Source organism: Adiantum capillus-veneris, chromosome 27 (assembly GCF_014529385.1).
Source record: "Adiantum capillus-veneris isolate H3 chromosome 27, ASM1452938v2, whole genome shotgun sequence".
NCBI classification, from domain to species: Eukaryota; Viridiplantae; Streptophyta; class Polypodiopsida; order Polypodiales; family Pteridaceae; genus Adiantum; species Adiantum capillus-veneris.
Window position 1 is genome coordinate 10,995,253 of NC_140957.1, and position 24,293 is coordinate 11,019,545.

Sequence of the window (24,293 nt, forward strand, 5' to 3'; positions counted from 1 at the left end):
AGCAGTGAGTTTTTGACCTAGTCATTTTTGACCCTGAATGCATCTAAATGCTTAGCAATGATGCCCCAATACCCGCCTACTTACTTTGTAATTTCCTAGCTTAAATTCCTACTTATGATAAAAATTAGGCCGTAGGTCGGCAACACCAAAATCACGGAGCGGGAACAACACGTGCTATATAGCACAAACCATAGAAGACTATAAGGCACCTGTTATGCAGAAAACGAGACTGACAAAAATTTTACACAAAATGACGAAATTGCCTGTGCAGACCTGCCTGTAGTGAAAACGGAGGTCGAAATGAGTCCAAATCAGAAATCTGAGCAGACTGAGCTCTCCATGCCTTCCCAAAATATTTTTCGACCTGCGAACGCTTGCCAAACCTCATTGTAATCGGAGAAAGTGAGCAGGCGTGTGCTAGAGCAGCTGGTGACTAAGCTCGGGAGGACGTAACTTGCTCTGACGCCAATTTTTGAATTAGGGTTGTAGAGAAACACACACAGCTTGGAGAAGACGAAGGAAGCTCAAGGCACACAATAGAGAGTGTGTTACTTGGTGTGCAATGGAAAGATAGATACGCCTAGAGTGATGGGCGTATATACAATGCACGGGGGAAAAAACCTCCTAAAGAGGGAAAAAATGCCCCGGCGGTCCTAGTGTGTTCACACACATCACTACCACATGTATATGGTAACATCAACGTCCCTAGTTTACATTGGAGAGTGGCTAGACCGATTTGATAAAGCTCGAGACACGTTATGGTGAACCATAGATGATGAGCGCATATCTGGGATGGTCATGTGCAATCTCGGTGTTGAGAAAAAAATGACGGAAGATCTAGAGGCTCAAATCAATTGATTTTACATGCTTCACAATCCAATGATGCAAAAATGGATTTCACAATACGAGGATGCAAAGCAAGAGCGACAAAGGCACGAATTGAGTGGAGATGGAGAAGACGACCATCGATGCATTATCCGGTGGGTCTTGAGAGCCTACCAACATTCATGAGCTTAAGATGGTTTCACAACCAATTGAAAAGCGCACAACAGTGTAGCGAACAAGTGAGTGAGGAGGAGTGGTAGTATTCTCGGGGTTGCGCGACCAAGGTAAGTTTTCAATGTATTCCTCGGGTCTTCTAGATGTTTGGAGGGCAACTCATAATCTTTGTTGATTGTAGTATAAGTCATACACAACAACTTGGTATAAAGGTCAACATTTTAGGGTGGAACGGATCGACAAAAAGCGTTTTACACAAGATTGTGGATTCATGGCAAAATTTGAACAGTCTAGTCGACGACGGTCCTCTGATGCAAATCTTGTGGTGGTGGAACTAACTTACTTTGGCACGCTACAAGAGATTCTAAGGATCAATTATAGAGGATTTTTGGTGGATTTGTTTGACGTACAATGGTTCAAGATAAACATGGAGGGTTGCAATGCTACAGTGCGCAGAGGAGAGTTAGGTTTCCTTGAGGTGGATTCAACTAAAAAATGGACCGACCTAAGAGATACTTTCGTACTATCCAAGCATTGTGAAAAAGTAAGTCTATGACATCCAATTTTAGAGGATTGGTGGTCTAGAAGCACTCATGCAATTTTTGTGGCTCTTGCAGGTAATATTTCATCCTACAAAGTTTGCATCAAATTGGTGGTATGTCATAGAAATAGCCCCTCATAGTGCATGGACGTATGAGGGCTATCATGTGCCAATCACAGTGGCATCAGTGGAAGAGATTGGAGAGGATGTTGACTCAGAAGCCGTTGAGGTGGTACAAGACGAGCCTGGTGTTGCTACTCTCTGTGGGATGCGTTCAGAGGATCTACAAAATAAAATGGAGGACATCTACCTGAATGGAGAGCTCTAAATAGACAAAGAAAGTTATGCTGAGTTATGCAAGGATGAGAGAGAGACCTCTTAAAGCCATAAACATTGTATTTGAGCAATTTTGCTCCTTTTTATAATATATATTGTATTCACGTGGAGTTTTTTCCATTCTTGTCTATATGCGATACTTGAGAAATTTAAATTGTGCTTAATCAAATTATAACTTGATTAGATTTTCTTTTCCATTCATCATTAATATTTAATGTTTGTGTGTTTAATGCAGGTATGGATGATGATCAATTTCTTTCTTCCTTGTCACCTTAGCAGAGGAGGTGATATGAGGAGCGTCATCAGACTAGAGCACCATCACGGCGTTCCACTCCTTTAGCGTCTCCCTCTGTTTTGGAGCACTCAGTGTGATCTGAGAGTTTGGTGTCGACGAGACATCTACACACTCTTCTAGGCATTGAGGTTCTAGTGGTGGTAGCGGCAGTTACTGTGGAGATGCCACCATTGATGCTTCAACACCACCTCGTAGTCGACGAGGCTCCTTACCTTCCCCTTCTTTGCCCACCCCCACACCAGCCACGACATTGCCATCTACTCCAGGTTTTGTACGGCTATCGGTCGTTCCTGGCTACACACCACTCGCTACTCCTTTGGGAGTAACCCTAGTTGACACTCCTCGCTTCGAGGCCAAGACTCCAGTGGAGACACCTGTCGTCCGTACCCCCATTGAGACGCCACTCAAGACCCCTACCAAGACACCCAGGTTCACACGTCACATGCGACAGGGCTTATCGTACTCAGTCGACATCAACGGCAACATCATCTTGGATGACGACGACAAGAAGGTGATCTTGCGCATGCACGGCTTTTGCTCTCAGCTGTTTTGACTCTACATACTAAACACCTGGAGTGAAGTTCCAAATGAATTAAAAGACAGAGTCATAAGCATGCTGCATGACAAGTTTTTCGTTTCAAGTCGAGATGAGTGCTTTAATGAAGACTTGATGAAGGTGCGGATGCACGAATACTGCAAGCACAAGTGTTCTAAAGTGCAAAAATAAATAAAGCATGGGTGGAACAGGCCAGATTGGCTAGCCAAAGAAGATTGGAAGAATGCAAAGCGAGCAGTGTGCAAGAATCCTGACAAGTGGAAGCAACAAAAGGAGGCATCCAAAGCGCGAATAGAGGTAGAGAGCTCGCACCACTTGGGGAGCGGCAGGTGGGCATCATTTGAGGCCGATTTTGTGAGTGTTTTTGCATTGCCCATTAGGTTTGGTAGTTATGGATAATTGTACTTTTAAATTCTAACATAACATATTCTTTGTATGTTTTGAATAGTGGTCAATGAGAAGACGTGACCCCACACCGTACGAGCGCGAGTATCCGGGTAGAAAGGGCTTACATGCCCTTATGGACATTCTCATTTCCCACACCGACATGGTTAGTATTTCACTTTACTCTCTTACATTTGTTGTATTTTAATGATAAGCTAAGAAAATAGATTGTTTTGTAATTATATGGTTATACTTACGAAAAGTTTTATTGTTTTTTTTTGCAAAATCCGATAGATATGCCGCTTGGACGCGATGAGACGTCTCATTAGACGAGGTCAATCTAGCCATAGCCAGATAGCACTAGTTTTCTTTTGTCATAGCATGTATATATGATGACATGTGCACGTCATTTTTGTAACTATTGGTCAACGATGTATTTTCTCAATAATGACAATTGTGTTGTAGCTATTACATCAAATGATTTTTCCTATGATGTTTATAATTTTGTCATTGTATTACTTTCATCAATTCACTTTTGTCGAACTAATTTTGTCTGTCAGTTTTGCATCTTTTTTTTGGAAACAATGTTAAATATGGTTGATGGGCGGCAGGGCATTTAGTGCCTTGCCACCCAAAAAATTTATTCTCGAGCATCACTATAGGCGTTTCTATATAAGGTTCTGCAACATCGCTATATTCGTTGCTAAATGAGAACTGGTTGCATCAGTATAGGAATTGCTATAGGCATCACTATTTAGAGACGCTAATAGCAATGCTTATAGCGACGCCTATAGCAACGTTTCCATTTTGACACTTTTAGCAACGCCGGGGGATAAAAAAAATAGATTGTAGTTTCGTCACTACAGCCGTCACAAGTGCACATAACCTCTTGTAGTGAAGATATTGCTTGATGGTAGGAACATGCATTTGGCATAGAAGCCATAGAGGACTTCTTCTCAGGGCTGTCCACTTAGATCATATCATAAACCTTTGTTACCTTCTAGGAAAGACATCCATGGGGCTCCTGCTTGCGCAGGCTCATGAAAATCTTGAATGCATGTAAGCACCATTCTGCAGATTTTATAGTGAATTTCACATGAGAGGCCAGGTAGGCTTTTGAAGAAGTTCATGGAACCCGTTAGGGTTTTCACAATGTATGCCTCAGTTGGCTGGTCCCTGCTCAGGAGCTGGCAGTCTTGGGTAGTTGAGGCATGTTGGTCTCTTCTTCCTCAATGCATCGTGTGCCTGCCATGTTCTTACCCCCTTGGTACATAACGGAATGTAGGGTCTTTGTGTATCACTGCAGGTGCTCTTGTAAACAGAATGAGATATTGTGAGTCTTGCTGAGCCAAATCTTTCTCCATTTTGGGTGGAGAGCATGTGAACCTTCTTCCTGCATATCCTTGTAAAGTCTTTCTTTGACTTGCAGTAGCTCCAACTTTATCAAAGTGTAGGGTAGCGACTGTTGATGCCATTGAGCATTGATTTGGTTGGAGTGAGCTGAGTTACATTGACTGAGTGGAGAACTCTCAACTCCCAATCCATTGTTGCTTTTCATTCAACATCTAGCTCATGGAAAATCTGGTCTTTTTGTGCATCTTGTCCAGCTTTAGAAAGCTGGACCATTGGCACTTGATCTTCTTCAGTGATTCGTACTTGAAACTCCGAATTTTTTGCTAGTCCTTCTGATGGCTGTGTTTCCATATCTGTAAAGGAGACTGATGGTATGTCTATGATTGGTTGTTTAGAGGTTCCTACCTCCTCTTGAGATTCTGTATGTTCTTCTCTCAGGAGTTGGTTAGCTCTTTTTAAATCCTCTATCTCCTTGAGCAATTGCTCTTCTCTTTGTAACCGCATTAAGGTGAGGTCTCATGTTTGTGCCTGTTCAAGCTTCACCTCAAGTTCTAGGTCCTTGTTTCTCTTTTCCAAGGTCTTGTAGACTTCAGTTGTCCCCATGAGTGAAGCTATAGCTGGGTTTTCCTTGATCTGCCCGCCTTAGAAATGCCACTTGTTCATTGATTCTTTGCTTGAAGTATTACAGTGAGCCATTGGCTACATCTAATTGCACTTGGATCTTTTGGATTGACTGAGTAGTGACTAAAAGTTCATTGGCCACTTTAGTCAATTGTTGATCCTTGCTTTTGTATGCATCTGGCAGCTTTGTGAGGAGCTCCCCTAAATCTTCCATCTCTTTTTGCTGGCTTTCCTTGACAATTTGGTGTTGTTCTGCTTCATTGGAGATCTTCAATGATGATCATCCTGTCCTCTACAAGAATCTATTACCTATTCCAATTCTCTAGCCTTGGCACTGTGGCTAAGCACTATGGTTTTCATATTTCTAGTCATGAGCTGCATTTGCTTTGCATACTCATTAACCTGGATGATCACTTCATCCATCATTTCCCATTATTCACATTCTACCTGAGGTTGATTAGACGTTCCAATAGATTTGGTTTGTGGCTCCTTCGATGTTGCAGCAGATTCTACTTGTGGCCTTGTAGCTGGTTCAATTGATTCTTCTTGAGGCTTTGTGGTTGCCTCAACTAATTCTTCTTGGGTTGTTATAGAAGGTCCAACTTTAGTTTTTTATGTTCCCTTGGGCTGTTCAAAACTGTCCCCTTTCTGTTCCTTCTCTTTTCCCTTTTCTTCCTCTCCTTCATTGGATTTAGCAGTTGGTGAAGGGCTTGGACTTGGCATCGGATGGTCTTCTTGCTCCGTAGTGGGTGAAGTGGGTCTTGGAGATATCTCTCCTTGTCATCTGCTCAAGTAAATCCTTTGGATCTTCTAGGACTTTATTTGCAAGGTTCTTGGTCCTTGGACCCCTGATTTCCCTCGGACTCCATGATTCTGGGTTTTCTCCTGTAGCTTGGCGGCTTCTTTCATAAGACTCTTTTTCCCTCTTGAACCTTGCTTTCTTCTGCTGAGGTTCTTCTTGATGGGCTGCCACTACTTTCTTCTTCATTTCTTTTCTTCTTGCCTTCTTTTACTCATTGTTAGAGATTTCATTGCTGTGGGATGCATGCGAGCTTTGTGTTGATTCTTCATTTGATTTATATACCCTTTTTTTCTTTGATCTAGTGGTTCATGGAGAAGGTTGAGCTGATACTATCCATGTATTTTGATGATCTGGGGCTAGCGGCAAGTTATCTGCCATTCCAATAGCATGGTATGTGATTCGTGTTAGAACTTATGGAGCACCCAGATATGTGATCTTTCCTTCCTTTTTTGTGCTCTTGAGTGTTGTAAGCATGTATTGCACTTGATCTATTTCCTGCCTTGTTGTTGACTTCAACACTTGCGTGAAAGTAGTTGTAGCTGCATGATTCGGAGTTGTGTATCGTGGCGGTCTCTTTGAAAGGAAGTTGAAGTGTTGGTAATAAAGCCGGGCTGGATCCTCCACTTGCCTTAGAATGAGATCAAAGAAGGTGGTGGCAGCTGTATCTTTGGTGAATGTACCTGTTGTTTTCCTATCGCTAGCCCTCATTGTCATACCTTCTATTGGCAACATCAATACCTCTGCCACTATGTCTTTGTTGATAACCACTTCCACTTTTTGCCCTTCTTGTTCGCATCCATGAGATCCCAAGAATCATTGTTTCATTCATATGTTCATCTGGTATGCACAGAAATTGATGAGGGCATGAACATCCATGTACTATCACATTCAAGTTGACTACTCCCAATGCGAGTGTTGGGTTTTTGTTGCATCCTTTGATAGCCGATATAACCGATGCTAAAGACTGATTAGTTGCTTTCTTGTATGTGGAATAACTGACTGCATTCATTTGAGCTCCGGTATCTACCAGTGCATTTGTGCTATGATTGTTTAGATTTACGTTAATGCGAAGGTACATTCCATCCAACCATTCATCATCCATTGAGACTGTATCGTTCTTCAATTCCCATAGTCTTTCATCTGGTTCTAAAGTGTTGATGGGAATAGGAGTTTGTTGATTTTTGAAAGCAGCTTTCCTCTTGAGTACTCAAAGTCGAGATTCCTCTTGGGCTTCATCAATAACCTGATGTTGTTTCATCTTTCTCTGCTCTGCTGAATGAATTTTTTCTAGCAAATCATTGGTTAGTGGCAAATGATACTTCTTTAAGCGGCATCGACTAATCCAGTTAGCCATTGGTTCACCATCTAGAGTGGAAAACTTAACTTCTCCACTTGGAGATACGTATTCAATGATAAAAGGTCCATTTTTTCCCCTTAAACTTGGGAATGTTTTGCTTAAGGGAATAAACTAAAACTAGGTCCCCTTTTTTGAAGATTTTTGTGACTAGATGTGAATTAAAAAAAACAATTTTCTTTCATTTTTGTGCATAGATGTGAGATACAATTGTTAGCCTTTGCTCATCAAGGTTTTCTTAATCTTTGAGCCTCTCTGACAGTTTATGTCCGGTCCACTCAAGATCTTTTGCTACCCTTAGTGTCGGCAATAGAAATTCTATCATCAATAGTATGGCATCAAGACCATAAACAAGATTAAAGGGTGTAGCATTTAAAGTTGTCTTAAATGAAACTCTATAAGCCCATAGAGAGGCATGTAGATTCATTTTCCAATCAGTTCGTCCTGAACTAACCACTTTAGTCAATACCGAGCTAAGAATTTGATTTGTGTGCTCTGCTTGTCCATTTTCTTGTGGACGATATGGAGCGGATTTGTTATGGATGACCATAAATTCATTTAGCAGATACTCAATTACCTCCTTGAGGAAATGAGTTCCTCTATCACTGACAATTTCTATTGGAAGTCCATATCTTGTGAATACATTCACATACAAGAATGCGACGGCTGTGGTTCTAGCATCATTCTTTCTGGTTGCCTTAGCCTTTGTCCACTTGGTCAAATAGTCCATAGCTACAATAATATTTTGAGCTTGAGTTCTATAAGCATCTGGTTGTATTGCCCCAACAAAATCTATGCCCCATTTTGCAAAAACTCTAGCTCCCATCATTGATCTTAAAGGCATGCTATCTACCCTGGTTGGAGTTTTTTCTTGCTAGCATGCATCACACCTTCAAACATATTCTTTGGTATCTACAAAAAGTGGTGGCCACCATATGTCTGCCATTAAAATTTCTCTAGTGATGGTTTTACTAGAAAAGTGACCTCCAGTTAATCCAACATGTGCTTGTTCTAGAGAGGGAATGTATTCATCTTCATTTGGACAAAGATGCAAATGTTGATCCTTTTCTATCCTATACAATTGGTTTACAATAAAAGCATAGTATCTTGCTTCAGTTTCAATAGCTCTTTGGCTGCATTTACTCATATTTACCCACCGAAAACATTCTACTTGATAAGTAAGTAACTAGATAGTTACTCCACTTAGGAACAAGTGAAATCTGAAATAATGTCACATGAGGTATGGGTGCTTGTTTCTGGCATTTAAGATAGTTTTTTACAAATGAGTAAACATCACTCCTCATGGTTGGCCAAAATACTCCAAGTCTCAAGATCCGTTGCATAGTTTGGTCTTCCGCAAAGTGAAGTCCTACTATGGTAATGTGTGCTTGACTTAGGTTTTGGGTTTTCTCCTCAAGATTAATACACAAAAGCAATATTCCATCTTGATTTCTTTTGTATAGTATTCAAGCTAGTAATTGATACATAGTGGATTTCCCAATTAATCATGGTGTGATAGGAAGTGGTATTTGAAAATCCACTTGAGCTATGGTCATCAATGAAACCATATCTTCTTACCAACGGGGTATCATTTCCACGGAGAACAAATATGCATTTGGTAGATCATCATCTACTCCTTTTGATGGTTCTCTTGAGATAATCCTTGATAATGATCTGCTCTTTGGTGTATGGTGCCCTTTTTTACAACTATGGTGAAATCAAATTCCAAAAGAACGATGAACCATCTCACTACTCTTCCCATGTTGTGTGGCTTTTAACCAAGTATAATAAAGCTTGGTGGTCCACAAAGAACACAAATTTGTTGGCTAATAGGTAATGTCTATATTTTTTTTACGGCATAGATCATCCCTAATACTTCCCTTTTAGTGGTTGTATAATTCTTCTCTACCACATTCAGCTGTCTACTAGCATAGGAAATAGAAAAATTGATTTTTTCGTCTCTTGGTTGAGCTAATATACATCCAATGGCTAAATTGGAAGCATCAACATGTATATGGAATATCTTATTCCAATATGGTGCCTTCAATGTTGGGGTTGAAGTGAGAGCTTGCTTAAGCTTCATGAAGGATTCTTCACATTTATCAGTCCATACAAAGAGTGTAATAAGGCCATACATGGGTTTTGCAATTATAGCATATATGTAAATAAATCGTTTGTAATATCCAGAATGTCCCATGAAAGCTTGAACCCCTTTGATAGTTGTTGGTCTAGTCAATTTAGCAATAACATGAATTTTATCCATATCGGTTGCTATTCCATTTTTAGACACTATATGTCTAAGAATTTTTCCTTATTTGCCCATAAAGGTGCACTTTTCAGGATTTAAGCAAGTTTCATAAAGTCTATATTTCTTGAATACCTTTTTGAGCTGTTCAAAACGATCAGCCCGGATTGATGAATGTACACATAAATAATCCATATATACTTCCAAGAAATTCCGAAGATATTTTTAAAGGTCACAGGAGCATTAGTTAACACAAAAGGCATAACCCTATAGGTAAAAATACCCCATTTAGTTGCAAAGGCAGTTTTATGACGATCTTTGGGATCGACCAAAAGTTGATTGTACCTTGAAAAGCCATCTAAAAAGCTGTAAGATTCTTTTCCTGCAGCTCGTTTTCCTAAAACATGTTTGGTGATTGAAAGAGGGTAGTTATCTCTAATGGTAGATGCATTCACTTTTTTGAGATTGACACACACTCTTAATTTCCCAATTTTCTTAGGTACTACCACAATTGGAGACACCCAATCTGTGTGTTCAATTTCATAAATGAATTCGGCTTCCTTGAGCTTTTCTACCTCTTCTTTGATATTTTTGGCAAATGTTTCATTATGAGTATATGGCCTTTGTCTACTTGGTTTCGCATCATCTCTCATAGGTATAGTATGCTGGCAAATTTTTGGGTCAACACCCTTGAGATCCTTATAAGACCAAGCAAAGATATCTCGGTATTCTTTTAGTAAGCTTAGCACAAGATCTTCTTCTTCTTCAGCCAAGTCATTTGTAATGTAGGTAGGTCTAGGTTCTTCTCTTGGTTCAGTTAGATCTATCTTTTTTTTAATTTTCAGGTCCTTCATAGGACTCCCCCCCTTTTCTTAGTTCCCTGATAGGTTGTTTGACTATGATCTTTTGATTTTGAAGATTATATTTCTTGTAATGGGATGGAACACTCATTACATCTTTACTCTCTTTCTCGGTTGTTTCTATTTCAGTGGCATATATCTCCTTTAGAGCTTTCTTCCACTCTTGATATTTCTTCTTTCGCTCAACTCGTGTCATGGATGAATCATCACCCGGTGTTTAGATTTTGATCGAGTTTCCTTTCTCATTTTTTGTAATTTCTTTGATGTTCCTTGTTTATTGTATGAAAGATATCTACCCGTGATATTGTCTTTGACAAAATCATGTGTTTCTATCTGCATCAAATACTGTGTTCTACTAGAAATTGATGGCATAGATTTAGATTTCAAGTTTCTTGTGTCTCTTTTTCTTCTATACCATTTCTATCTTCTTGTTTTCTGGTTTGGAAAGTCAAAAAAATTTTCTTCCCCTTCTTTTAGGAGTAGTTTTGCTCTAACATGTAGCTGAATGTTCTTCTAACTCATCAGTAGCATCATAATAGAGGTATGAGAAGACTTTTTGAGATTTCATTAAGTCCTTGGGTTCCTGAACTTCACCTTCAATGTCAATCGTCAAAATCATTTGTATGGGAATTATGTCATAACCATCCTCATTACAAAATTGAGTAGTCATAGACGTATTCACACACACGCCCATTGTTGCCAAAATTTGGGTCCATTCAAATGGCTCAAACAAATGCTCCGGAAAGGGTTCATGTATATATGTTTCGTTCATGCAATCCCTTTCTAAAATACATTCATCTCATTTTAAACTCCCGTTTTTTGAGGCTCCACACATCCAAATAGGCGTGTCTTTGTTTAGCCAAGACGAAAGCTTTGATTCACCTGAAGAGACTGAGTCAAATTCTTGAATGGGTGTTTTCATGACATCTCTATAATTGTGATCTTTCAAATTGACCTTTGTGATTGATCCCACTTGCTTCAAATACAGGTAATTGTTTCCCTAATCTTGAATGAGCTGTACTTGTTGCATGAAATGTGTGATGGGTTTCTAACCTCAGTCCTATCTTATTGCAGAAGTATGTAGATAATCAGTTCCACGGGAACTAACTATCACTTTTTCAAGTAGTCCTAGGGGTCTTTCTATGTGTCCATCCACCAAATGTAATTTCATACGAGTTTGTCTAATGGCTGGTTTTCCCTATGATTCCCATACTACTTTTGTGGCTATGGCTATGCCAACTCGATTGTCCAGTATTCCCATGGTTTCCACATCCTTATATCTCACAGGAAGGGTTGTGTTTCCTTCTTCCCCTCATAGTATTCTTTGACTTTGTTCATTGGGACGGATCTAATCTCTTTGTTATCCCATTCGTGTTTCAATTTTTCCAAATTTTTTGCAATTAGCCTTGTTATCCCCACCTTCTCTAGAGGTTTCTGTAAATCATTCCATAAATATGGTCTGATTTTTAAGAGTTCTCCTAAAGTAAGAGTGCATTGAATAGATGTTGTCTACCTCTAGGGTTTGTTCCACTCTTTTTACGTGAGTGGTTTTACACACTATATATTCGTCTTCGTTGTCTCCTAAGTAAGAGGGTAGTGGTTTAGAGTCATTGGTTTAGACATTCCTGATGCTTCAGATCCGCAGTCCCCATACATGGATTGGATATCATTGTCCATATCACGAGGTAAATGGTCTAGCCAAAAGTCCTCAATAAGCTCCCATCATTAATCTTGCTTACTTTTTCCCATAAATGTCCTGGCCAATCTTCCTCCACAAATGAAAGTCCATCTAAAGCATCTTCACTATTAGGCACTATGAGTTTTGGCTCTTTAGTTTCAAGGTGGGGTTCCACTACCACTTCAGATTTCTCTTTACTGGTTTCTACCACAAGCTCCTCAGGCTTTGCTATACTCTCAAGCTTGGGTTTTTTGTTTTTCCAGCATCTCTTGAGTAATACTTACAAAATTTTGATAAGCTTCAAGCTTGAATGTTTCCATATCTGGAGAAGGATAGCTTTTCCATTTGTTTTCCATGTTTTGGCATACTTTAAGTCTCGCTTGGAAAGCTTCCAAGGTTGCATTGATTGGCTCAAAAAATTTTGTCTACCAAAATTGATCCTCGAGATTTCACTGTGCTTTCCTTGATTTCACTTTCCATTCCTTTCAATCTTTCCTAGAATAGTTTCTTGGTTTTTTCCTCAACTTCGTCCTTTTGTTTTTGTTTTCTCATCTCATATCTTTGACTTTTTCTTTTCTTGGTCTTTTGAGAGGGTGCTCTCTGATTCATCTGAGGAGTTATGTTTATTTTTATTAGCTTGGGCTCTAGTGATCACCTTGATTGGAACAATAGGTTCACTCTCCGATGAGCTACTAGGTGTCACTTGGACTACATTCACTACTGTTTTTCCTTTATTTAAAGGGTTTTTTGGACAATCTTCAGGGAAGTGTCCTTCTTTTTTGCAACAATTTGTGCAAAAAGCTTCAATTGGCTTAATGTTCTTATCAGGTTTTGGGCATTCATTTTTCCAATGATCATCTGCACCACAGTTATGGCAGTTTCTAGTCCTTCGCTTAATCATGGGTCTTACCATAGGAGGTCTAACACCTTGATTAGCTACATAGTACATCAATCTAAGCTCTGGTGTAGCATATGTTATAGGTTCTTCCATTGGAGGTGGATGTGAATTATACCACCTCCCTTCTACCATTACTGTAGATGGGTTAGGCTCAACATAAGGTGTAACAGACACTAGTGCTTGTTCATCTATGACTCCTTCTGAATGCATGTACTTTACAGGCATTGTATGTACTTTACAGGCACTGCATTATGTTCAGGATATGGAGGTTGTTGAATCAACACTGGTTGTAGTCTTTCCATACCATTGGTGGTCTTTGGGCTGGGGCCATATTAGGCCAATATCTGTACATGGGTTGTCCTTGTGGCCTCATGGGCACATACTGAACATTTCCATTGTACTTCGGTCGATAATAACACTCATTGGTCTTATGGTTGGTCCATTTACCCTCGATTGCACACCATTTTTGTGGCCTAATCAGTTGTCCATGTTGAGGTATTCCTTGCCCTGGTCCTCTCATAGGTACTTTTTGCATATTATTCATCATTTTGTTCATCCTTTTGAGCATGTCTTCCATGGATGTAAGTGGTGTTGCGGCAGCTATTCCCACTTCTGCTGGTTTTGGGGATGCTGTTTTCTCACTATGAGTATCCTTAGAGACATCTTCTGCATTGAAAATATCGCCTTTGTCTCCCAAGTCAATAGTATCTATCTGATACACACTCTTCTAGGGTCATATGCTTCTTGCTATACGATATAGTATGAAGTTCTTTGTTCAGCAATCCTTCTAGAAACAATGACACTAACCTTTCTTCTTCAAGTTTTTCTAGTTTTGGGATCTTGCAATGTATTGCTTCATCCTAGTTGCACAATCCCTAACAAACTCACCTTCTTTCTGTTTGAAGCTATAGATTTGAGCTACTGTATTATGTTTGATCCCCGTTTTGGAACATGCAGCTACAAATCCCTGAGCTAATGTATTAAAATCCATGATTGATCTTGGTGGAATGTTTTGGAACCATGTCAATGATTTTCCTTCTAATGTCATTCCAAATCCCTCAAATTGAGTGTGGAAATCAAATATGCGTTCTGCTCTTAGCACTCACTTAAAGATTTCTCAGTGGTCATATGGATCCCAAGATCCACTGTATTTTTTGACCCATTTTTGAAAATCAGCTGGTCTAAAACGTTTGTTTGGTTCAACTTCAGTTCTTTTGGCAGTTGGTCCTTTCTCAAGTCCTTCAAACCAATCTGTTGTAAATAGTGACTCATGTAGTCCTGGACTGGCTTTAGTGTCACTCGATTTTCTTCGCGATGAGGTAGGTTTGGGTTTTTTAACATTGCTCCCAAAAGATCACTCGTGGAGTTCCTCTCTTGGAATATTTTCTGCCAATATCCAATCTCTTATAGAGTAACCTTGCTATTTGATATGTTCTACCTTCTAACGACTCATCATAACAAAGTTATTGTTATAACAATTCCTAAAAAGGTAAGTTGGTAGATCTACTAAACCCTTATCTTTTATTTTAAACATATAGATGATTTTCATGGGTGTTAACTACGCTGATTTGGCACGAGAAGTCCATAAAAGATCCTTGACATTCCTATCCTCTCAACAATAGACTCAGATCCTAGGATTATCCGTGCTAATCCATTTCAAAGGTTTTAGATGAACTTGATCGAATACCTTGAATTATAAAGTCGGTGGACCTTCTTTTGCTGCCATATCCGGAATTATGGTATTCACCTCTAACCCCCATTTGTCTATCACATGAGGATTTTCAACTTCTATATACTGAGTTTTGTTTTAATCCATATACATTTTTCCTTGTTTGTTTACCCTGATTTCCTCTTCAAACTTTGTGTCATGGTCATCAATGCAAATGGCATACTCTTCATTAGGATCCAGGTAAACCTGATCTCCATGGACATTAGTCTTATAAAAGGTAAGTATGTGCTTATATCGCAATGTCATTCCGGTTCTTGAATGAGTCAAATAGGAAGACATTTCAGATGTTGAGTCGGAATAGGTGTCTGAAACTTCTTTAAAGATAGTGTCCAAGTGATCACCTTGACTCACACTCTCTTCGGTGGATACTCTACTAGCGGCCTCTCCAAATATGCCTTGATTTGCTAGTATACGACTAGATCTAAGGTTCATATAGACTGGTTAAGCCCTTGATAGAGTACTTACCATTGTATTGACTTGTTATTTGTTTTTCCTCTTGACTCAAATGCAATTCCTGTCAAGCTCTCAATCCTTTGCCTGCAACCTACTTCCTATGTCAGTTTTAACCAAGTTAGCAATTTTTGAGTGCATCCCACTAAGTGCTTTCCCTTCGAATTATGATGGTGCCAGTAGAGGTGGTAGCGTTTCACTGTACATATCGTATTAAAAAAAAAACAGTCACTCCCATAGGTCACGACGTTGCATGGGGTGCTTGTAAAGCCAAATGCAATTCTAAATCAAGCTAAACTTTGTCAGGAGGCTACAAATAGAGAATACAAGCTAAGGGTTTTTTATTATAGAAAAACCTAACTAGCCAAAGATGTAATTTTTTCAAAGCTGAAGTGATGATAGCCACCTACGTACCTTGTACATCATGTATATGAGCTACGAGAGGCTACAAATAGAGAATACAAGCTAAGGGTTTTTTTATTTAAGAAAACCTAGCTAGGCAAATATGCAATTTTTTTTCAAAGCTGAAGTGATGATAGCCACCTACATACCCTGTACATCATGCGACTACAAGGCCGTTTACAGGAAGTAGATCTTTATATTGTAAATCTTCTATCTTGTATGTGACTTAATGAAGCCTAACAAAAAAAGGGACTAACAATACTGACAAGAACAAAAGGGGTGGAAATTATTATCATGATAAATGTCTACAAGAGCAACCAGGCAAGCCAAATTTTGGTCATCATCATTGGTTCTACATGAGTTTGGCAACCTGAAGGTGCTAGAGATTCCCACCAACCATTCTTGAGACTGAAATGCAAAAAGTTAGCTTGTAAAGCCAAATGCAAGTCCAAATCATGCTAAACTTCAAGAGGCTACAAGCTAAGGGTTTTTTTATTAAAAAAACCTAGCTAGCTAAAGATGCAATTTTTTCAAAGCTGAAGTGATGATACCCACCTACATACCCCATGCATCATGTATATGAGCTTTGGAGACAACTGGACAACGAGTTGTGTGAGTTGTTGTAGATTTGTGAGCTCCAAGGAAATTGAAATAAATGCCATCCCTGTTGCTCAAACACTTGCAATGGAAATTGTGTGTGCCATTGAGGATGCATTTCTTCAATTGGTTCTTCTTAGCCATTGAGGATGCATTTCTTCAATCGGTTCTTCTTAGCCAAATCCACCTCTTGGTTCACGTAGTTGAGAAGATCGCTATATGTGGAGCACTGCATGCACGATGGGTTTCTTTTTAGAGAGGTTTTTAAAGACTCTCAAATATTTTGTGCGGCTACCGTCCCAGCCAAAGGCATATATGGCGGAAGGGTGGATCGTTATTCTCTAGGAAATTGAAGTCCGTCCAAATGTTTGTTTTGACCCAGATCTGGCCACTAGGACATTATACGCGTATAATGTCTTTTGGCTTAGAATGACATGAAATTTTGCAAACAGACCTAGAACATCATTTCCAACCCTCCTATGTGTCAAAAGTGGAATTTGGCTTTCAAATCTTGGCATGAGACATTATACGTGTATAATGTCTATGTGCTCAAATTTTGACAAAATTTGGTTTGTGAGCTTGCCTTGTGGTGCTTAACACCCTGGTATGCGCAGATTTCAATTTTGGTCTCTTTCCTTTAGACATCATACATGTATGATGTTTACTGGTCAGAATGAAGTGAATTTCACTCCAGAGGTTTCTCTGTATACTGGCAACTCACAACAAGTTTCAAAACTGAATTTTGACACTTTTTGTGCAAGTTATGGCCAATTCAAGCCTTTACTTTTTGTATATGTGTGTGTGGTCTTTGATTAAAGCTCAAAATTGCTTCAAATTTGATGAAATTTAGCCTATAAGCTTCCTCAATGCTGTAGGTCACAAGGGTACACTCAGCTGTAACTTTTGACCTCATATCTGGCCTCTTAAGACATCATACGTGTATAATGTCTAGGTGGTCAAAATTTAGTTCTGTTTCTACTAGAGGTGCCCCTTAGTGTGTACACCAAGAATATGTGATCAAAACAAATTTTAGATGTCATTATTGCTTAAAATCACCACTTTTTGACAAGGAGATCCCCTGAAAAAATAAAATGCCATTAACTCTCAATCTATAAGCCCAAATGATGCTCAATACAACATGTAGAAGATGGGTATAATGTCAAAAAACTTCATTCTAGCTGCCGGAATCACCCTTTAGACATCATACGCGTATGATGTCTACTGATAAAATTTTGGACATAATTCATTCACAGGCATCCCCAAGTCTCTAGCAATGGATTTCAAGCACTTCTACCAATTTTCATGCAAAAATGTGTTCAAAATCTCAAGTTTCTCTTTTTTCTGTTTTCAACACTCCGTCTTTTGTCTTTTGGGTATCCAGAGTTGGTCAAAACTCTAGTTTCAATGTGTACTTAGGGTAAAACCCCCCTTCTGAACACTCTAGTGCAGTTAGATTTTTAAAATTTGGTCTCCAAATGCCTCTTGAGACATCATACATGTATGATGTCCAAGTTTACAGAATTGCAATTTTTGTACAAAGACCTCTTGCACATGCCTTCTTATATGCTTAGCATCAATCAGTTACGCAAAAATATCAACAAAAAGTGATTTATTGCATTTCTACTCTCAAAAGTAGACTTTTCAAAGATCATGAATGCAAACAAGCACTTTAGCAAATAAATCAATGATGAATAGCTCAAGATCAAAATCAAATCACTTACCTAAAGCTACTCCTACACATCATATGGGGTTTTGAATTTATGAGTAGAAAAACGCTTCAATGCCACACATGGACTAGCAAACACTTTTATCACCTTGCAAATCACTCGACCACCAACAACTACTCTAATGTACAATTAATACTATCTAGGTGTGAGGTCCCCACCTCGCCGTCTCCAATGGCGGATCTGATGGTGAACCCGGTGGCCACTAGATCTATTGCGGAAGCAAACAAAATGGTTCAGGGTTCGACTAGCGGACGATCTCTCATCACAAAGTGAGTCGAGTTCGAGCCTACTAGCAGGGAGATCTAGCTCCACCTCGCAGGGGAAGCGTACTTGAACTATCTAGCAATCCTAAGACCCACTTTCCAAGAGGAGAGAATTTCCCGAGTGCCTTTTTCCGGATGTTTCAGAGGCACGTACCCTCGAGATTTCACCGCTCTAGGGGCAATGAGTAATTACTAATATCGAGTAAGCACTATGGGGACAGAGAGTTCCCGACCAATCGGGACCACCCATCTCGTAGGCATTGGCAACCTAAGCCAAGCCCCCACTTTCCACCCCCACACTCACACTTCCTTGTGTGACCTAATTACTACCACAAAGGTTGTTCAACATAAAAATTCCTTGTTTTAATTCCGAAGCACATTGTTCGTTAAGACACCTCTTCAACCAGTATTGCAAACAACACCAAGAGAGTATTCTAGTAAAAATTCTACTCAAACTTATTCATTAAAATTCCAATGTTCTGGAGGTACAACATCCCCCCTCCAACGAGAGTTCACTCCTCCCGTTGTCGCCTAGCTGCCCATACAACTAGGTATGTCCACCGCATAGAAAGCATGTCATGGACACTCCCACCGCATAGAAAGCAAGTCGTGGGTTCCCACCGCATAGAAATCAAGTCGTGGGTATCCACCGCATAGAAAGCAAGTCGTGGATTCAAGAGCCCTTAACGAAGAACTCTGCCCCCTGTGATCAGTAGGGGGGTCAGGACTGATTCAACATTGGAAATAAAATGAACATGTCGAGCTAAATTTTCCCTAGCAGACATTGTTTCCTCTTGCAAACAACATACCCATCAATCATTTCCTTCCTACTTTAGAACTTAATGTACAATGAATTCAATGCCGAGGTTTCCGTCGGATTTCTCCAACATGTTTGGGGATATGTTCATTCCTAGCTAAACGTGTGCAATGTTAAATTAAACAACTTGAATGAAATTCTGACCTATATCTTCCATTTCCTCGTCGATGGCCCGTGAGATGGCCGGTATTTGATCGTCCATGGGAGCTTTTCCTTTTCCATTGTCAATGCTTGTTCCCGCCTCGCGGTCGTGGGCACCACCGAAGCGAGTTCTCTTAACCGGAGCCATTTTACTCACTACTTTAAGTAATTAGCTTGGAGAACAAACTAAGGTTCGCAAGCTTCATAACAACCCAATAGATAGATTAGCAACATCAATTAATCCCTCCTATATGAGAGGTCTAGATTTTTCCATATAGCAATCATTATGAATGACACATAATCCTATGGGAACCGGATCTGAAGATAATTACTCGACTTACATGATTAAGAATAATAGGCTTTCACTAATGGAATTACCAGAGAGATGAATTAAGCATGATTAATCTCTTTCCTAGCAAATAGATGGTGCAGATTCACCTCATGCATAGGTGTAAGAAAAGTCAACTCTTAGAGACTTAACGACGGGTTAATTTTCCCTTAATTACATCTTAATGCATAAGAGAAATGAATTTAATTTAGCTACAATATTGATGAGTGACAGAAAGAGTGATTCTCATCAATCTACACAATTACCCGCTTACCGATTAATTAGTATGCTACCTAGAGAGAGAAAATTCTAATAATCATGCACTTAATCATTAATTAAGAGTGATGAATGGCTGATAATTCAGCTATGGGATGATGATTACATAATAGAATATGGTTAAGGAGAATTTAGAGAGTAATTATAAAGAATTACGACTAGGAATAAGCATAATAGACGAGGAATTTAGATGGTAATGAAAAGGATTTGCAGAAAGCATTAATTAAACCGTGGTTACCGTGATTAAGGGCTGATAATCCTCTCAATTCTCTGATCTAATCGAGCTTCTTGAGGCAAGAATTTGACAGCACCTCCCTCCTTGCTTCTTCTTCAAAAGGTGAGTTCCGGCAGCACCTTCCCAGAGTGTGTGTAGGTGTGTGTGTGTGCATTGTGTGTGTGTGAGCATATGTGTGTGTGTGTGTGTGTGCAGGCCTTTAAATAGGCTCCTACAGGCTGAAAATCGATTTGTGCTGCTATAAGCATCTGAGTGAGCACTCAGTCCTTGCAGTGGCAAGTCCAGTTCCCCTACCCACCAAGTGTCCAATTGGTTTAGTTAACTGGTTCTCGCACTTATTTGCAAGCTTGGAAACTTCCCAAAGACTCCCACAAGGCAAGAGGGTGCCCACATAGCCTCGGCCCCCTGGTACCTCCCTGGACAATTTTATGAAAAATTGGTTTTAGGCTAAAACGGGTCATACGAGTCGGATTTTGACACCGTAAATTGCTATACGGAGCTCGAACTAAGACGTACTCGACCGAGTACCTGCCATATTTAGCAGCCCTCGGGGTCCGAAAATGCATTCGGGGTACGGGTGCAGTTTTTCGAGACGATCAAAACTAGACGGGTAGGGCGACCAAAAACTTTCTATTTTTGGAATTATTTTAATTCACATTTCGAAGCTTTAAAACATTCTGAGCATCATGGCACTGACAAAATATGAAAAACTGATAAAAATAGTAACTTATTCCATTATGTTCATTTCATGGTACAATGGTGCTCTTTTGATCGGGGTCAGAGACCTTACACTAGCCGTAGACCCTCGGCAAGACACACGCTTCCTGGCTATCCACTTGATCTTCGAATAACCTCTTCCGGATCCACTTAAAAAAAATACTTTCTTTAGCCAAATGTAAAGCAAGCAACCATCACACAAGTATTAGTAGGAATACCTACCTAAATTCTTGTATCCCCGGCAACAGTGCCAATGTTACGCGAGCAAATTACACCACCCGTAAAGTGCATGCAACACAATTAGATCAACATAATGTCAATTGAGGACACAAATGACACAATAGGCACACAGAGGAAATCCCTTTAGCTTGTGAGGCTGAGCCCATCCTACACATAGAACACTCTGGAAGTCCAAGTAACCAAAATCTAGAATCTCATTGTTCTCAACTACACCAGGTCCTACCCACATATACACAACTGAAGAAAATCCATCAAATCATGATAGAATTGTATGAAACTTAAGGAACACCATCCCCTCACTAGGATACACCTATGCCAAAGCCTCTACACTCAAAATCCTCACTCTAGTCCCATCTGTAGAAAACACGTATCAAGATAGAGCAGTATTTTGAAACTGTCCAAAAGTAAAATCTATGAGTACCTATGTGTAGCTTATGTTGCCACAATTCTAATGACTACTGGCATGCAAAAAACAGACATCATTTGAAACACTTACGACCACAAATAGCTCGCAGGTGTGTCAATGCATGTGGTTCATCTCACGTGGAATGCTTGGCATTGTCGCGTAGCTCTCCTCGAGCCTACAACAATGGTGCATATGGATCTCCAATGCGCTGAGAGAGCCGGGTGCAGTGTGAGGATGAAGCTCATGCTTACTCTCTTTCTCTCTCACAAAGAGTAGACGGTAGAGCTAAACTTCAATTATGATTAAGTGTATTCACAAAAGTGACCTAGGTACCTTATATACTAAGGCTACCTTAGGTTAACCAAAAATAGAGTTTGAGGGGTCAAATGGCTTGTTATTTACAATCTGGAAGTGCCATTGCACCCTGGATTCTCCAACTAGACTACCTACCTATTACAAATGATGTTTATAACCATAATCCTCAGAAATTTATAACTCTCAGAAAATAATGCTTTGTTGAGTTATGTCATCTTGTTCACCCTACGGTCAACATCTACCTCGAGCCCCTAATCTAGGAGTTGGAGGAGTTATGGAGAGGCATCCCTATTGTAGATGTCTCACTTGCAAAGGGGGGGGGAGAGAAGCCATTGTGAGGGGAATTCTTATGTGGACCACTACAAGAGGTTGTGTGCTTGTGACATTTTTAGTGACAAAAATAAATTGGGCTTTTATACTCCCCGGTGTCGCTAAGAGCGTCGCTACAAAAATGTTGCTATGAGCGTCGCTATATGCATCGCTATATAGCAATGCTATATAGCAATGGTTAGAGGCTACCTATAGCGATGATCATAGCGATGTTGCAGAGCCTTATATAGCAACGCTTATAGCGATGCCTGAGAGTAAAATTTTTTGGGTGGCAGGGCATTAACCAATTTACAATATTGAATGTTTCAATAAGAGAGTAAACCTAAATGAATCTAAGATAAGCTCAGATTCACCTTTGAAAGAAAGTGCAAGGTATAGACCCAAAGTAGTCACCCACAAGACAATATACCCATTAACTCCATCATCCATAGGATTGTTTGCAGAATAAAGATACAAAACTGACAAAAGTAAAATGATGAAAGTAAATCAATGACAATTGTACACATCATAGGCAAAATCACGTGATTGTTAAGCTTTGAAAATGTAATAGTTACAACACCATTGTCATTATTGAGGAAATATACACAGTTTTCCAATAGTTATAAAAAGACGTATACACGTCATCTCATTATACATGCTATGACAAAAGAAAGATAATGCTATCTAGCTACGGCTAGATTGATGTCGTCTAATCAGACGTCTCATCGTGTCCAAGCGGCATATCTGTCGGATTCTGCAAAAGAAAACAATAAGACAACTTTCTGTAAGTATAAACATATAATTTACAAAACAATACAACAAAACTCAACATAAACCTAAATCTAATCCAATCTTAAATCCTAAGCCTAAATGTAATCTAACTTAAATCTAACATAGCTAGCCTAATTTTAAATCTAACTTAATCTTAAGCTAACGTAAATCTAAATCTTACATAATCTTAAACTCAACATAAACATAAATCTAAATGTAATCTAACCTAATCTGAAATCTAATTTAAATCTTAACCTAATCTCTCTCTTTGTTTTCTCCCCTTACCTCTCTCTTTTACTCTTCTCCCTCTCTCTCTCTCTCTCTCTTTGGTTTTTTATTCTTTCTCTCTTTTTCCATTTCTCTTTCTCTTTGTTTTCTCCTCTCTCTCTCTCTCTCTCTCTCTCTCTCTCTCTCTCTCTCTCTCTCTTTCTCTTTGTTTTATATATCTCTCTCTCTCATTCTCTCTCTTTAATTTATCTCTCATTCTCTCTCTCTCTCTCTCTCTCTCTCTCCCCTTCTCTAAATGTGTGTGTGTATGCATTCTTTGTTTATGCATGTGTGTGTGTATGTGTTTTTTGTTTATGCATGTGCTCTCTCTCTCTCTTTCTTTATTTCTTTCAAAGACACAATGTGTGTGTGTGTGTGTGTGTGAGAGAGAGAGAGAGAGAGAGAGAGAGAGAGAGAGGAGAGGGAAGGAGGGGAAGAGGGGAAGGGAACATGAGAGACGAGAGAGGGAAGGAGCATACCTGGATCTCCTTCATCTCCTCGTGTGTGTGTGTGTGTGTGTGTGGTGAAAAAAGAGAGAGAGAGAGAGGGAGAGTGCGGGTTACCTCTTTCGCTTAAGCACCGAAAACTCAGATATGAGATCTGGGTTTCTCGCGCTCTCTGTTTATTTTTTACCCCTGTTAGTGTCACTATGACGTTGCTATAGGCGTTTCTATGCAATAAAGAAAATAGCGATGCCTATAGCGACGCCCATAGTGACGCTCTAGCGATGCCGTGGATTTTCACTTTTGAGCGTTGCACTGCAAACGTCGCTAATGTGAAGTACCTCTTGTATTGGACCATGCACAAGTATCCTAGGCTTGGAGAGATTTTTGGTATCTCACTTTTTATTCTCTCTCTATTCTCTCTCCTTTTAGTTCGAAGCTTCTCTCTAATGATATGATATGTATGCAGGGTTTTTCGCATCGAGCCACAATGCATGTCCTACCTGCGAGCCATCATTGGTCACAGAGAGGCCGGATGCCTTCCGCAAGGTAATCTATCCAGAAAAACATCATGTCTTACCCCAATCTCATTGCAAGCACAAGGCTCCAACAAATGGGAGGACACCTCTAAAGCTCACGATGGCAAATTGGGCAACCATTTCGGAAGATCAATGCAACAACAATCCGGCTCCAGTACTCCATCAAAAGGTATATCAAGGTATTCCATATTTTTAAGGCTTCCATATTAAAAGGAATTAAAGATACAACCTCTTGGATGCCATGCACATATTCAAGAATGTAGCCCACACCTTGTGGGACCACATTATTGGCAAGAAGGACTTATTGGGGCCGAGGGAGGATTTGAGGGTCTTCAACGTCTCCCCGCCTCTGCTACTCCACGCCGTGCCCCCAATGGGAAGATTGTGCTTCCTAAAGTG